Source organism: Heteronotia binoei, chromosome 6 (assembly GCF_032191835.1).
Source record: "Heteronotia binoei isolate CCM8104 ecotype False Entrance Well chromosome 6, APGP_CSIRO_Hbin_v1, whole genome shotgun sequence".
Lineage (NCBI taxonomy): Eukaryota > Metazoa > Chordata > Lepidosauria > Squamata > Gekkonidae > Heteronotia > Heteronotia binoei.
Window position 1 is genome coordinate 1,091,646 of NC_083228.1, and position 17,608 is coordinate 1,109,253.

General features: G+C 48.4%; 1 protein-coding gene across 1 annotated transcript in view; it reads right to left on the reverse strand.

Moving 5' to 3' along the window:
- Positions 1 to 17,608, reverse strand: part of LOC132573468 (uncharacterized) — a 70,904-nt gene that overhangs the window by 39,357 nt on the left and 13,939 nt on the right. The window lies entirely within an intron of this gene.

The window sequence follows — 17,608 nt, forward strand, 5'->3', positions numbered from 1 at the left end:
CAAAGGGTGAGCGGGACAAAAAAGAGAACAAGCCAGGCAGACAGAAGCTGGCACGCAAGGCAGGGGGTGGGTTGTGGTGGGAAATGAACATTTGAATGTTGGTGGGGGGAGTGGAACAGCTGATCTTTGACTTGGATATGATGTCACATCCCTGCTGAGCCCCATCCTTTCCCCCAGACTTTGCCCTTTCCAGGCTTTGCCGCAAATGACCAGATATTTCCCAAGCCGGAGGTGGCAGCCCTTGGGCATCCTTATAGCCGTGGGGGGAAGGGTGAGGCATGATTGTCTGAGAACAAGCTAGGCTTGGTGTCAACTTGATGCAATGTTTGAATGCTGCTGGAGAGATGTAGAGAGAACAGGCTATGAGCAGACTGAAGGTCATGCACATCAGGGCACATTTGCAAATAAAGAAAACATTCCAAAGTATCAGCACAAAGCAGTAGACAAGGGCACCTTTAAAACTAACTAAGTTTTATTCAGAATGTCAGCTTTCGTATGCTCTTAAGCAGACTTCATCAGACCAACACAGCTGCCTACTGGGATCTATTCCAAAGTATCATGATGAATCTCCAGTGCTCCTTCACCAGAAGGAAACCGCCCCAGGTCATAATGCCCTTGGAACTTCCCTTTACCTCAGGAAGTGGGAAGTGCGCTGTCACAAGAGGATTAGAATGAGATAAATATACCTTCTGGTGAGATGGTTAACACTCTGGTTTGAAGCAGAGGCATCGGTGCCCTTAGAGGTGTCATTCAAAGCCCCAGGCAGGGCCTGAAGATCTCCCAGAATTACACTTGATCTTCAGACAAAAGAGATCATTTCCCCTTGAGGAAATGGCTGCTTTGGAGGGTAGACTCTCTGGCATTGCACCCCCCCCCCCACCATGAGGTTATTCCTTCTGGCCAAACTGGGCCCTCCCCAGGCTCAACCCCCCCCCCCCCCAAATCCCCAAGAATTTTCAAACCCAAAGCTGGCAACCTTAGCTGCAATAAATATTTATGAGAATTTATCTACAACAATAAAGCTTTGTCATGTAGGAATAAAATTCAGCAGAGTTATAAAAAGCACATTATGTTCCCAAACTGATGTACATCTGCATTGCTGTTAGAATTTGCTGACACCTCAGATATTCAGATAACTGATTACAGCTTTTTAGGCACAGCTTGAACCAGCATTAATTTTCAAAACCGCAGCCTCCTCGCCCTTATTCACAACGCGACATTGTTTGTTGACTGCTCTGCCCTGCTGGGGCTCCCAGCAACATAACAACAGTGTGCTTTGGATCACCAAGAGGAGGATATTGTCCTGGTGCTTCAGACAGGGAACCAAACCTTGCCGGCCCAAGTAGAACAAGAAGGGAAGCTGATGCAGCTGAGACTTCTGTTTTTGCTGCTCCTCTCCCTCTCTGGCAATGGATGATTGCAGAGCAAAGGATTCTGCACAATCACATTTTTGAACTCTTAACTGCACAACTGTTTTCCTTCCAAGCTGAACTTCTCATATCTTCCTTGTCAGCATTCAAAAACTCACACTACACATTACACACATACAGCGTTCACATATATGCACCCACCATAGCGACTGCACTAGCTGGGTGGCATTCATTTATTTCCTACCACTCATCCAGAGAACTGGTTCTCAAGAGCTGCTAACAACAATTTGAAACAATTAAAATTGCAATGAAAAATAAATTTACATACTGTAGAAAAATAAGAACCTCAGTTTATTGCAAAGATTGGATCAGCAGAACTAGAACCAGATTTCAAATCCAATGCAGCAGCAACAAAGAACCCTTAGGTTTTTTTTTGGGGGGGGGGATGTTGGGGTAAAGGCATGGCTCCTGACATTTTGTCAGCCTTCTGCTTAATGATTGATGGGTCTTATGTTCACCTGAAGCTGTGTATCCACCCACCCTCTGGGTCCCCTAGGGGATTGTGCTATGGCAGGAGACCTCCTGTTGGCGACTTCTGCTGACCACAGCCATCTGTAGTGGCAGCAGAAGGGGGGGGGGGAAGAGCCAGAGGTCCCATTGTATGACATCACTTCTAGGGCAAATTGAAAGTGACATCACATCACTAGGACTTGCTGGAAACAGAGCCCTAAAGTGATGTGAAATCATTTCTGGTACCCCCCCCCAAAAGGACATTACAGCATCTTTTTCTCATACAATTCACACAATTCTCTTTCATACACTATTGCACAATTCCCATTTGCAAGGATCATGAAATGCCTAAAATGTCCTTGAGGTGTATTTTCAGTGAAAGAGGCCTGAGCCACTTCACCAGACTTGATCTACCCAGCACATTTTTATTCCTCACTTTCCAAGAGTAGGGTTGCCAACTCTGGGGTGAGAGATTCCTGGAGATTTGGGGGTAGAGCCTGGAGAGAGTTGGGTTTGGGTAGGGGAAGGAACTCAAGTGGAATAAAATGCCACAGAGAGTCCACCTTCCAAAGCAGCCCTTTTCTCCAAGGGAACTGATCTCTGTCATTTGGAGATCAGTTGTAATTTCAGGAGATCTACACTACAAGCTCCACCTGGAGGGTGGCAACCTGACCAAAGAGGTTCAGAACAGCATAAGTGCTTCTACCTTGTCTTCCTAACAAAGTTGTGAGGCAGATCAGGATGAACAAGTGTGACTGGCCCAAGGCCAGCCTGAAAGCACCCAGGCAGAGTGGAGGCAAGAGATCCAAGGCGGCCATCTTGGGAGTGCCCTTATTTGATGCCCTCTAATGGATTGCTGCCTTGACGTAGCGAGAGGGCTGAGGATGGACAGGCCACAGCTGAGAACCCAGACAAAATGTGATCCACTGGAGAAGGAAATGGCAAACCACTCCAGTATCCTTGCCAAGAAAACCCCATGGACAGTAACAAAAGGCTAAAAGATATGGCGCTGGAAGATGAGCCCCTCAGGTCAGAAGGTGCCCAATATGCTACTGGGGAAGAACAGAGGGCAAGTCCAAGTAACCACAGAAAGAGTGAAGCGGCTGGGCCAGAGCTGAAAGGACGCTCAGCTGTGGATGTGTCTGATGGTGAAAGAACGGTCCGATGCTGCAAAGGACAATACTGCATTGGAACGTGGAATGTAAGATCTATGAATCAAGGTAAGCTGGTTGTAGTCAAACAAGAGATGGCAAGTGAACATCGACATCTTGGGAATCAGTGAACTAAAATGGACGGGAATGGGTGAATTTAACTCAGAGGATCACTACATCTATTATTGTGGGCAAGAGTCCTGTAGAAGAAATGGTGTTGCCTTTATAGTTAACAAGAGAGTGAGGAAGGCAGTAATGGGATACAATCTCAAAAATGATAGAACGATTTCGGTCCGTATCCAAGGCAAACCATTCAATATCACAGTAATCCAAGTCTATGCCCCAACACTGACGCAGAAGAGGCTGAAGTGGACCAGTTCTGTGAAGACCTACAACACTTTCTAGAATTAGCACAAAAAAAAGATGTCCTCCTCATCATAGGGGACTGGAATGCCAAAGTAGGAAGTCAAAAAGTAACCGGAACAACTGACAAGTTTGGCCTTAGAGAACAAAATGAAGCTGGGCAAAGGCTAATAGAGTTTTGTCAAGAGAACAAACTGGTCATAGCGAACACCCTCTTCCAACAACCTAAAAGGCGACTCTACATGTGGACATCACCTGATGGGCAACACAGAAATCAGATTGATTATATACTCTGCAATCAAAGATGGAGAAGCTCCTTATAGTCAGCAAAAACAAGACCTGGAGCTGACTGCGGCTCAGATAATGAACTACTCATTGCAAAATTCAGGCTTAAACTGAAGAAAACTGGGGAAGTCATTAGGCCATTCAGGTTTGACCTTAATCATATCCCTTATGAATATACAGTGGAGGTGAAGAATAGGTTTAAGGAACTAGAGTTGATAGACAGAGTGCCTGAAGAACTATGGATGGAGGTTCGTGACAGAAGGCAACCATCAGCACCATCCCAAAAGAAAAAGAAATGTAAGAAAGCAAAGTGGCTGTCTGATGAAGTTTTACAAATAGCTGAGGAAAGAAGGAAAGCAAAAGGCAAAGGTGAAAAGGAAAAATTCACCCAACTGAATGCAGATTTCCAGAAAACAGCAAGGAGAGATAAGGAGGCCTTCCTGAAGGAACAATGCAAAGCAATTAGGAAAATAATAGAATGGGAAGGACAAGAGATCTCTTCAAGAAAATTGAAGAAATCAAGAGAACGTTTCGTGTAAAGATGGCCATGATAATGGACAAAAACGGTAGGGACCTAACAGAAGCAGAAGAGATCAGGAAGAGGTGGCAAGAATAGACAGAAGAATTATACAAGAAGGATCTCAATATCCTTGACAACCATGACAGTGAAATCGCTGACCTTGAGCCATACATCCTGGAGTGTGAAGTCAAATGGGCCTTAGAAAGCATTACTAACAACAAAGCGAGCAGAGATGATGGTATCCCAGTTGAGCTATTCAAAGTCCTAAAAGATAATGCTGTTAAACTGATACACACATTATGTCAACAAATTTGGAAAACGCAACAGTGGCCACAGGATTGGAAAAGGTCAGTTTATATTCCAATCCCAAAGAAGGGTAATGCCAAGGAATGTTCAAACTATCGCACCATTGCACTCATTTCACATGCCAGCAAGGTCATGTTAAAGATCCTACAAGCTAGGCTTCAGCAGTATGTAAATCGGGAACTACCAGAAGTTCAAGCTGGGTTTCAGAGAGGTAGAGGAACTAGAGATCAAATTGCCAACATTCGCTGGATTATGGAGAAAGCACGGGAGTATCAGAAAAACATCTATTTTTGTTTCATTGACTATGCTAAAGCCTTTGATTGTGTGGATCACAACAAACTGTGGCAAATCCTTAAAGAGATGGGAATACCAGACCACCTCACGTGTCTCCTGAGAAACCTGTTTAAGGATCAAGAAGCAATGGTCAGAATGGGATATGGAACAACTGATTGGTTTAGAATAGGAAAAGGAGTTCGACAAGGATGTATATTGTCACCCTGCTTATTTAATTTATATGCAGAGTACATCCTGCAGAATGCTGGCCTGGATGAAGCAGAAGCCAGAATTAAGATTGCCGGGAAAAACATCAACAACCTCAGATATGCAGATGATACCACTCTAATGGCAGAAAGTGAGGAGGGCCTAAAGAACCTCTTGTTGAGGATGAAAGAGGAGAACACAAAAGTCGGCTTGAAACTCAACATCAAAAAAACTAAGATCATGGCATCTGGCCCCATCACACCTTGGCAAATAGAAGGGGAAGACGTGGAAGTAGTGACAGACTTCACATTTCTGGGATCCAAGATCACTGCAGATGGTGACTGTAGCCATGAAATTAAAAGACGTTTGCTCCTTGGGAGGACAGCTATGGTGAACCTGGGCAGTATAATAAAAAGTAGAGACATCAGCCTGCCAACAAAAGTCCGTATAGTCAAAGTGATGGTATTCCCAGTAGTAAGGTATGGCTGTGAGAGCTGGACCGTAGGGAAAGCCGAGTGCAGAAGAATAGATGCTTTTGAGCTATGGTGCTGGAGAAGAATCTTGAGAGTCCCTTGGTCTGCAAGAAGATCTAGTCAGTCAGTCCTAAGGGAAATCAACCCAGACTGTTCCCTGGAAGGTCAGATGCTGAAGCTGAAGCTCAAATACTCTGGCCACCCAATGGGAAGGGAGCACTCCCTGGAGAAGACCCTGATGCTGGGAAAGACAGAAGGCAAAAGAAGAAGGGGATGGCAAAAGATGAGATGGCTGGACAGCGTTACTGATGTAACAAACACGAATTTGAGCAGACTTCTGAGGATGGTGGAAGACAGGAGACCTGGTGTGACTTTGTCCACGGGGTCACAAAGAGTCGGATCCGACTGTGCGACTGAACAACAACAATGTGAAGCTGCTGAAGTCCTCTAGCCCTGTGGCCCCTTCTCCAAGTGCCAACAGTCCAGGTCCATCTTTTGTGGCACTTGAAGAACATTTTCTCTCATTCACTCAGACATACACACACATCCACATGCACAGCATCTTTCTATCAACTTGGGGCTTCACTGAATCATGTCCCTCTGGAAGGGAACAGAGGCCCCTTCCCTCCCAGAACATCTGCCTTCTGACACAGGAAGCAGAGTTTGCTCACTTCACAGCTCACAGGGGCTGGGAAGGGCCAAAGCCCAGACGGTTTGCAGACTCCTTCCCTGCACTTGATCCCAGAAGCAAGAAATGTGCCAGTGCACCAGCTAAAATTGCTCGGGAAGGTCACAGGAGATGCATCCAGACTGGACACCTGGCATCCGGCTGCATTCTAGCCTGTTCCCACCACACCCTTTCCTGTCCTGTCTCACAGACCAGGAAAGGAAAAATCAAAGCACCAGCTGCACCAAAGAGATGGATCGCCAGATTTTTAAAAAATAAAAGTCGTGTCTGTTCCAAAACAGAAAGGGAAGTGACAAAGTTACTAAACTTGGGCGATACAAGAGCCAAAAGAAATCAAGAGGGTCGGCAGGTCTTGTGAGTGACTGTAGTCTTATCTCTCCACCATCTCTATAGCAGCTGTTCCCTGTCAGCGAGGAAAAAGTTGGTTAGAAGGGTTTGAAAGACACATTTTTCCTCCTGCAATGAGTGTATGTCCATACCATTGCCCCCTGTACACTCAGGGATTGGGTGATTCATAAATCTAATAAATCAAATATATAAATAGAAGACTCAGATGTCCTTCAAGTACCATAAGCCACAAGCCATGTGGGGCCTAACAGGGAAGAACTGGCACTTATGCACGGAAATGAATGGTCAGTGAATGCAGATCTTACAGCAGAAGGTTGACACGAACCCTGTAACCAACTTCTGCCAATAGTGAGACGCTTTTTTTGGGACCAGTTGAAGTTTCTGGGCCTTTCCAAATGCAGTCCCACAATCAGAGTGTGGGTCGCTGTGCCCAGATCATACTTTTTGAAGCACAGAACAATATTCGGCAACCTAGAGAAAAGTACTCCTAAATGAATACACCACAATACCAAGCAACACAGAAAAGAATTTTTAGAACCTGAAATACAAGTCAGCGAGAGAGCGAGAGAGAGAGAGAGAGAGAGAGAGAGGTTTCGGTTTTGCTTCTAAGAAAAGTATGCCATTCCTCCGCTCCCCTGAGCAGGTGAATGCTTACAAAAGGTTGCTTCCCTTCTTTATGCAGCCTTGCATTTCTGCCACGGAATTTGTTCACCTGAAAAATCTCAGCATCCCCCCCCCCGCCCAAATGGGCAGTGTCCTTGTTCTCATGAATGAGCTACTATGAGCCCCACCAGCCAGCTCAGCAACTCCGCTAAGTCCTCAGAGGAAGAGCCCAAGGGGCCAAGGCCACTAGCCAAGGAAGACCAGCAGGGCCGGGGAGAGTCGGACATGGCTGAGGCATCTGCTGACACCAGAAGCCCTCCTGCAATGGAGGCCTGACCCCCCCCCCCCGAAAGGGTTGCCAAGTCCAAATAAAGAAATATCTGGGGACTTTGGGATGGAGCCAGGAGACTTTGGGGTGGAGTCAGGACACATTGGGGGTGGAGCCAGGAGCAAGGTTGTGACAAGCATCACTGAACTCCAAAGGAAGTTCTGGCCATCACATTTAAATGGACCGCACACCTTTTAAATGCTTTCCCTCCATTGGAAATAATGAAGGATGGGTGCCTACTTTGGGGGCTCATAGAATTGAACCCCCTTGTCCACTTGTTTTGAAACCTGGACGGTATTCTGGGGAGAGGCACTGGATGCTATGTTGAAAATTTGGTGCCTCTATCTCAAAAAACAAACCCCCAAGAGCCCCAGATACCCACAGATCAATTCTTCATTATACCCCATTGGAATCGGTCTTCATAGGGAATAATGGAGTGCCTAGCAGACATTTCCCTCCCCCATTTTCTGATGACCCTGAAGTGCGGGGAGGACCTCCAAACCCCCTGCCCCCACCTGGGGATTGGCAACCCTATCTGAAATAATCATGAGGGCTCTGCAGGGCAGGGCATGAACCCAGGACCACATCCTCGCTCCGCAGGAAGGAAAGGCAATAGCAGAGAGCCCAGGCTAAGGCGGCCCAAGGGAGGCAAAGTGCTCGACTGGCAGCAAGCAACCCCATCCCAGAGCCACCCCGTGAGAATTCTCTGCAGGATCCCAGCCCAAGAACAGGGCAGCTGCAGGGCTGCAACACTCGCCAGCAGGGCAACTGAGCCTGGTTCCTCCCAGCATGTTTAGGCTGAGGCTTTCCCATCCTGCAGACGGCACCTGGAGGACCACCCCCCCTCCAGCCCCTGCTATTACACTTGATCTCTCAATGACCAAGACGAGACCGGCTCTTCTGGAGGAAAGGTGGAGCCTGGGGCAATGCACCCTGCTAAGGTCCTGCCCCTCCCCAAACCCTGCCAATCCTCAGGCTCCCTACCCAAATCTCCAGGAATTTCCCAGCCTGCAGTTGGCAACCACAGGCAGCCACCCCCTGGACTCTTCCCAGTGAACTGGAGGGCCAGTCTGTGCCCTGGTGTTGCTGTTGTCTGGCAGGAGGCGTCCTGGGAGCAGAAGCAGCCCCCCAGAGCCAGTCACACGACCCTGTCAGAGTCCCTCACCCCATTCTCTCTCCTTTTTTGTTTAACCGCTTTTCTCCCTTGACTTGTCAAGAACTAATTTGTCTGAAATGGGAACAGTGCTGGAATCAGAGGATATGTTGCTTCAAAGGATATGCTTCATATCATAGGATATGTTGAGAACCAGTTTGATGTAGTGGTTAAGTGCGTGGACTCTTATCTGGGAGAACCGGGTTTGATTCCCCACTCCTCCATTTGCAGCTGCTGGAATGGCCTTCAGTCAGCCGTAGCTTTCACAGCAGTTGTCCTTGAAAGGGCAGCTGCTGTAAAAAGCTCTCTCAGCCTCACCTACCTCACAGGGTGTTTGTTGTGTGTGTGTGGGGGGGGGAGGTAGAAGAGATTGTGACCGCTCTGAGACTCTGAGATTCAGAGTATAGGGTGGGATATAAATCCAATATCTTCTTCTTTCTTCTTCTTTTTCCCCCCTCAAGAAACTAATTGGGGTTCCCAATCCCCAGTTGGGAGCAGGGGATCCCCTGGTTTGGAGGCCCTCTCCCCACTTCAGGGTTATGAGAAAGGGGAGGGGATGTCTGCTAGGCACTCTATGGAGACCAATTCCCATAGTGTATAAATGAATATCAGGGGCTCTGGAAGGGCTGTTTTTTGAGGTAGATGCACTAAATTTTCAGCATAGCATCCAATGCCTCTCCTCAAAAAACCCTCCAAGTTTCAAAAAGATTGGACAAAGGGGTCCAATTCTCAAAGAAGTTGCCTGTATCCATTATTTCCAAATGGAGGGAAGGCATTTAAAAGACATATGGTCCCTTTCAGTGTGATGGCCAGAACTCTCTTTGGAGTTCAATTGTGCTTGTCACACTCTTGCTCCTGGCTCCACACCCAAAATTTCCTGGTTCCACCTCCAAAGTCCCCAGATATTTCTTGAGTTGGACCAGGTAACCTGAAGAAACCATCAAGCGTATTTTATACTTTAAAGAGCTATGAAGACCATTCCCTGACCTGGCTGGCCCAGGCTAACCCAGCCTTGGTTGCTAAGGAGGGTCAGCCCTGCTTGGTCCTTGGATGGGAGACCACCAGGGAAGCCCAGGGTTACTACTCAGAGGGAGGCAAAGGCAAACCACCCCTGAATGTCTCATGCCTTGGAAATCCCATGATGGGGCTGCCATAGCTTGGCTGCCACTGGAGAGCACTTTCTACCACCATCACCCCCATGAAAGCCCATGCTGGATTTGGGGGAAGTGCTAAGAGCAAGAGAGGCCAGTCTACAGGGAGCTCCCAGGGACCAACAATACATTGTGTTTCTCATGTTTACTTTTTCTTACTGTCTTGTAAGAGTGAGCATCGTGACCTGGGGCCATGACCTCCACTGCACACCATGATCTGTGTCCTGGAGCCTCCCAGCCCTAATTTTAGCCCAGTCTTGGATAACTTTGCAGCTCATTGCTTGATGGGCTTCTTAACACAAGCTAGCATGCTATGCAGGAAACAGGACCCACACTTTCGTCTTATCTGGGCTGCTGACTCCCCAAGCAGTACAGCCAAGAAAAGGAAAGGAAAGTTCCCCTGTGCAAGCACCAGTCGTTTCTGACTCTGGGGTGACGTTGCTTTCACAATGTTTTCACGGCAGACTTTTTATGGAGTGGTTTGCCATTGCCTTCCCTAGTCATTTACACTTTTCCCCCAGCAAGATGGGTACTCATTTTACCGACCTCAGAAGGATGGAAGGCTGAGTCAACCTGAGCCGGCTACCTGAAACCAGCTTCTGCTGGGATGGAACTCAGGTCATGAGCAGAGCTTAGGACTGCAGTACTGCAGCTTTAACACTCTGTGCCATGGAGGAGTAAATCTGTCCTTTCTAGGGAACAACGACACTGTGGGATCTCACCTCGCAGGGATTTCTCTCTTAATGCACAGAGTCCTTAAGCATTATTATGTCAATAGACTCTCCTGCAAACCAGGGAGAGGAGCAGAAGCAGAGGGCTTTCTGCAGCCTCCTCTCCAGGCAGCACAGCCAGGTGCCTACGTGCCTGGAGGCAATGCTTAGGAAAACACCCAGAGACAGGAGGCAAAGGCCTTCTGAGATAGCCAGCCTCAAAGTCCAGGCCCAGCCTCAAGGTTTCCTCCCCTCTTGCAGCTGCCCCCCTTTCAGTCACAGCATGGCCCATCCCATGATAGCTCAACAGAGGAAGAGAGAAGGTCATGGCCAAAGACGAGGGTTGCAGTTTGGGGGTGGGAAATTTCTGGAGATTGGTGGTGGATCCAGGGGAGTGTGGGGTCTGGAACGAGGAGTGACCATAATGCTACAGACTTCAGCCTTTCCAGGGCAACTGATCTCCATAATCTGTAGTAGGGTTGCCAGGTCCGACTCAGGAAATATCTGGGGACTTTGGGGGTGAAGCCAGGAGCAAAGGAGTGACAAACATAATAGAACTCCAAAGGGAGTTCCGGCCATCACATTTAAACAGGCTTCACACCTTTTAAATGCCTTACTTCCATAGGAAATAATGAAGGATAGGGGCACCTTCTTTGGGGGATCATAGAATTGGACCCCCTGGTCCAATCTACACCCTGCGAGTCCCAGATTTTGCTTTGCTTTGTTCAGTTGCATAGTCAAGTCCGACTGTTTGCAACCCCATGGACAAAGTCATGCCAGGTCCTCCCGTCTTCCACCATCCTTCAAAGTCTGCTCAAATTTGTGTTTGTTACATCAGTAACACTGTCCAGCCATCTCATCTTTTCCGTCCCCTTCTTCTTTTGCCTTCTGTCTTTCCCAGCATCAGGATCTTCTCCAGGGAGTGCTCCCTTCTCATTGGGTGGCCAGAGTATTTGAGCTTCAGCTTCAGCATCTGACCTTCCAGGGAACAGTCTGGGTTGATTTCCCTTAGGACTGACTGACTGGATCTTCTTGTAGTCCAAGGGACTCTCAAGAGTCTTCTCCAGCACCACAGCTCAAAAGCATCTATTCTTCTGCGCTCAGCCTTCCTTATAGTCCAGCTCTCACAGCCATACATTACTACTGGGAATACCATCGCTTTGACTACATGGACTTTTGTTGCCAGGCTGATGACTCTACTTTTTATTATACTACCCAGGTTCACCATAGCTGTCCTCCCAAGGAGCAAACGTCTTTTAATTTCATGGCTACAATCACCATCTGTAGTGATCTTGGATCCCAGAAATGTGAAGTCTGTCACTACCCACATATCAATTCTCCATAATACTTTAACAGAACTAGTATCCATAGGGTACAATGGAGTGCCCAGTGGACATTCAACCCCCCCCCCCCCCCCCCGTTTTCTCATAACTCTGTAATGGCGGGAGGACCTCCAAGCCAAGGGACCTCCTGCCCCCAACTGGGGACTGGCAACCCTAATAGACAGAGGGCACGATAGGGTACAAAAAGGATTGCCAGCCTGACATTTTGCAGGGCTCCTTCTCCATGGTTGCCCAGGAAAGGAGAAAAATAGCAAGCCAGAATCAAGGAAGGGAGGGCTATTTCCTGCTCAGCTTGAGAGTGTTTGCTGTTTGCTCACACTGATCTCTTCAACCTGGAGACCAGTTGTAACAGTGGAAGATCTCCAGTCACCCCCTGAAGATTGGCAACCCTAGCCTTGACACAGACCCCAGCGGGCCTCTGGGCCATACAAACATATGCTGGGATGAGGTCCCTTGCCATTGTCTGCGCTCTAAGATTCCTGTTTATCTCAAAGGGAACAACCCCCTCTATATACACCATAACTGGGCCTGGATGGGCTGCAGTTGTCCGTCCAGATCAGCAGTGTGGCAGTACTGGATCCCCCCAGCATGGTATAGGGGTTGGAGCAACAGGCCCTCTCCACTGTGTAAACTCACTGGGTGACCTTGGGCCCATCCCACACTCCCAGCCTAACCCGCCTCACAGTGGTGTTGTGTGGATTAAAATGGGGGAGGGGAGAATGCTGCAAACTGCTTTGGGCCCTGAGCCTTTTCGCAGGGAGGGCAGGATACAAACAGAAATAAATAAATACAAATAAACACGAGAAAGCTGATCCGGTCTTAGAGGGGAAAGGGATTGCATTGACTTTGCTGGCTGACAATAAAAGAGGAAAGGGGGATGATGGTGGTAAATCCTCCATGACAGAAAGACCATTCCAGGGAGGCTTCTCTACTGACATCAGCACACAAAGCAACACACAGAATTTTACTTGCCCTCATAAGCTTTAAGGGGGAGACAAACTGTGTAAATTTTGTGTAAAGTTAGTAGAGATCTTCCACCTGCCGTTTCGCCCCTTGCCCATCGCTGCAGGACTTGGTGTGTTGTGGGTTGTGGATGTGGATATGCCCTTCTGGCCTGCGCAGAGGAATTTTTAGGTGAAGCACAGTGTGCGCAGTACTGGCTCCACCCTTTCACCTTGGGGTCATCTGCCATGGCCCAGTAAGCCGGGACGCTGGCAGCGAGTCCTCCAGGTGGTAGGTGTTACATCAACGAGCTCTATCTGCCCGGGTTTGATGTTAGAGTTTTCCTTCTCTTGGCTGGCGAGGTTGGTGAGCCCAGCCTGCCCATCCGGTTATACCGCCGGACATTCGGTCGCACCATGACGTGGCAAACTCTGTGAGAAACGGGGGGGACCAGCAGGAAGGTGTTGCCACGGATGCAGTAATGCAGGAGAGGACATTGCAGTGACCATCTGCCAGGCATAGCCGGACAGTGACCACGCAGCGTTCACTACACCGGGAGAGGAGAGGCTATGTATTGAGCATACACTTTCCCTGGGGGGGGGGGGCAGGATACCGTTAGCAGGAAAGGCCTGTGGCAAATCTTGGAACGTTTAGGATGTCCCCCAAGGTGTCAGCGTAGGGTTCATGGACGCTCCAACAATGGACAGACTCTTTTCGTTTGAAAATAAGTTTCATTTATTGGATACATACATGTTACTGCTATGAGAGTTCTTTGAAAGTGATAAGGTACACACAAACTAGCTGGCCTTTATGGCCCAGGATCAAAGCTGGGGGGTTTAAATCATTCCCACAATACAGTCACATTCTACTTCTGAGAGGTGCGGGGTTCACACACTGATATCTTGCATAGCTAGCTACGTCCGTTCCCTCTCCCCCGCAGGCGGCCTTGCCGCGGCTGAGAGCTGGCCGCATAGTTTGCACTTCAAACACCTTTACAGCTCTTGGCGCCAAGCTCCTCTTCTCCCCCCCCCCCCACTCCTCTTGCTCTCACAGCTAAATTACAGTTACAGGTCACAGGGTTAGTAAGCCATACAACAGTTTAGGCATTCTGGTTAGTATTAGTTTGAACACAAGCTGACACAAGGTTCCTCAGCATGATCATCCAGCTACATGAAGACCAGCGAGGCCAAGTCAGACACTGCAACGACCTCTCGGAGCCCTTCCCAATAGGCACAGGTGTAAAGCAAGGCTGCGTTCTCGCGCCAACTCTCTTCACAATCTTCTTTAGCATGATGCTTCAAAGAGCCGCAGTAGTTCTAGATGATGACGATGGTGTCTACATCCGCTATCGCACCGATGGCAGCCTGTTCAACCTGAGGCGACTAAAGGCTCACTCCAAGACAATGGAAAAACTTATCCGAGAGCTACTGTTTGCTGATGATGCTGCACTCGTCTCCCACTCGGTATCAGCTCTGCAGCATATGATGTCCTGCTTTGCAGAGGCTGCCAAGCTATTCGGCCGAGAAGTTAGTCTGAAGAAGACAGAAGTTCTCCACCAGCCTGCACCCCAGGAAGATTATCACCCTCCCTGCATCACTGTGGGTGAATCAGTTCTGAAGACAGTCCAGCAGTTCAGCTACCTGGGGTGCATCATCTCCTCAGATGCCAAGATCGACAAGGAGATTGACAACAGGCTGGCAAAGGCAAACCGTGCATTTGGCCGACTGCACAAAAGAGTGTGGAGCAACAAGCATCTGAAAAAAGGCACAAAGATCAATGTTTACAAAGCGGTTGTGATGACAACCCTCATCTACGGCTCCGAATCGTGGGTTTTATACCGTCATCACCTGCGACTCCTTGAGCGCTTTCATCAGCGCTGCCTTCGCACCATCCTCAACATCCACTGGAGTGACTTTGTGACCAACACTGAAGTCCTCAAGAGGGCGGAGGTTACAAGCATCGAGGCACTGCTGTTGAAGACGCAGCTGCACTGGGCAGGGCATATTTCTAGGATGGAAAACCACCGCCTTCCCAAGATTGCTCTGTATGGCGAACTTTCCACTGGCCATCGAAATAGAGGGGCACCAAAGAAGGGGTACAAGGACTCCTTGAAGAAATCCCTTGGCATCTGTCGCATCAACCATCACCAGTGGTCTGACCTAGCCTCAGATCGCAAAGCATGGAGGCACACCATCCACCAGGCTGTCTCTTCCTTTGAGAACGCATGCATAGCTGGTCTTGAGGACAAAAGGAGATTGAGGAAGAATCACACTGCTACAGCACCAACCCCAAATCAGACTTTTCCCTGCAGCCACTGTGGCCGGATCTGCCTGTCCCGCATTGGTCTTGTCAGCCACCAGCGAGCCTGCAGCAGACGTGGACTACTGCACCCTTCTTAAATCTTCGTTCGCGAAGTCAAGCCGAGAGAGAGAGAGCCGAGAGTAGAGATCACTCTGACTTGAAAGGGAAAAAAATACTGCTGCCTCTTGAATTGGGCTGCCAAGTCCAATTCAAGAAATATCTGGGGACTTTGGGGGTGGAGCCAGAAGACATTGGGGGTGGAGCCATAAGCAAAGTTGTGACAAGCACAATTGAACTCCAAAGGGAGCTCTGGTCATCACATTTAAAGGAACTGCACACCTTTTAAATGCCTTCTCTACATTAGAAATAATGAAGGATAGGGGCACCTCCTTTTGGAGCTCATAGAAGGGAAAAAACCACGGAAAGCTGGAGACTAGGGGAAAACCATGCTGAAAGTGTTAAATCTGCCAACACATAACTGTTACTCACAATTAATACTAGTTTGCTATAATGCTTATTTTTGTTTACTCCTAAAAATTTATCACTTTTCACTTATATCATGAACGTACATACACAGAAATATTCACTACATGTTTGAAGATGCATTCAAATTACCATAAATTCCATGTATAGTCCACTGGTACAAAAATAATAATTTATACATGAAAACTTATATAAAGGTGCCAGAGTTTCTCATCCAGAAAACGAATTGTTTGTGACACGTTTCTGGTAATATCTGTGTTTGGAATGCGATTCTTCATCCGACAAAAGAGATTAATTTCTCTGGAACCGCAGCTCAATTCAAAGTAAGTCTAGGTCAATTTCACAAGACAACAGTTCTCATTGGTGGCTGATAGCTGCAGGCTGATAGTAATTCGTCTGGAACCAGGGCTCTATAGCCACAAGCACAGTGTTATTGGTCAATTACTCAAAGCAGGCACTCTCAGTTCTCTCCCCAGTTGCTGAACTTCCAACTTCTTCAAAGTAACACAGAGCAACCAAAGGTTCAAGTTTATCTTTCCTATGCAAACAACCTCTGAAAAGATTGTGCAACCAACAGAGGGTCTGGGCTGCTTTCACAGCCATGTTGTTCTGCCTGCCCCGCACCCCACCCACCTTCAGCCTTAAAGACGCAGACACACCATCCAAAGAGAAAGCCTTTCCAAGTGGAGTCTGAAGCTTCTGAGGTGGAAAGGCACATGGGGGCTGTGGGGGCGGGGCTTCCCCCCCGATCAGCTGATTGGGAGCGGGAAGGAGCCTGGGAATGCAGGAGAACCCCCACTAGGACCTGGGGATTGGCAAGCCTACTCTTGACCTATTTTCTGGGGCCCATACGCAAACACTGCCAGTGCAGATCAGCCATGGAAGCTGTGAGCAGGGTTGCCAATCTCCTGGTGGGGTCTGGAGTTCTCTGGAAATTACACTGATCTCTAGACTATAGTGATTAGTTCCCCTGGAGAAAAAGGCAGCTTTGGAGGGTGGATTCTGTGCCATTACAACCTGCTGAGTTCTTGCACCTCCCCAAGCCCTGCTCTCCTCTGGCTGGACTCCCAAATCTTCAGAAATTTCTCGACCTGGTGCTGGAAGCCTTTGCTGGTAGAGCTTGTGACTCCCTCCCTTATTTCCAGGCCTCTCATTTCCATTTCCTGCCTTTTATTCCTAGTTTTTTTGGCTTGAATTATTTGTTATCCACCCTCTTCATCTCCAAACAGGTAGCCTTTCCGTGACCACAGAAACAGCCTTTTCACCTCAGAGAGAGAGAGACTTATTTTTAACAAATGATGACATCTGTATTTTCCACCATCTCCAAGAAAATAGTCATTTCCTTTCTGAAACAATGGCCATTTCCCCCTTCTCCTGTGACCTCTGCCTTGTGTGCTGTGAGAAAGAAAGCTGGGCTACTTGGCTGCCTTGGAGGAGAAGCACAACTCTTTGATTCGCTCCCACACACCACAACTCAGTCCTGTGTTGCAAAGGGGCCAACTTCCTGCTAGTCACACACCCATCCCAAACTGGTGACTAAAAGAAACGTGACTTGGTTGTTGCACACAATACATGGCGCGTTTTACATTCTTCCTTCCTTACTTCATTTATACCCTGCCTTTCTCCCCAACAGGGACCAAAGTGGTTGACATCGTTCTCCTCTTCCCTATTTTATCCTCACAACAATCCTCCCCATATGTGCCCCAGAGATCAGTACAATCCAGCACACAGCTTCTGCTGACCGCCCCTGGCCTGAAGGACATCCGACTTGCCTCAGCCAGGGCCAGGGCCTTTTCAGCCTTGGCCCCAGCCTGGTGGAATCAGCTCCCTTTAGAGATCTGGGCCCTCACTGAATTGTTACCTTTCCGTAGGGCCTGCAAAATGGAGTTATTCTGCCAGGCCTTTGGCCGAGGCAGTGGGCGTCCTATTTAGGCTTCCCAACCCTCCCGCCCTGGCAGGGGACCCCAGGTTTTCCACCCTCTTCCCCCGCTCCCCAAAAAAACGGAAGCGGGGGGAGTCCCGCAATGACTCAGCCTCGAAGAGCAGTCAAAGGAAGACCCCCAAATACACGGCAGCCGCGCCTGGCCCTTCGCTGTTTCC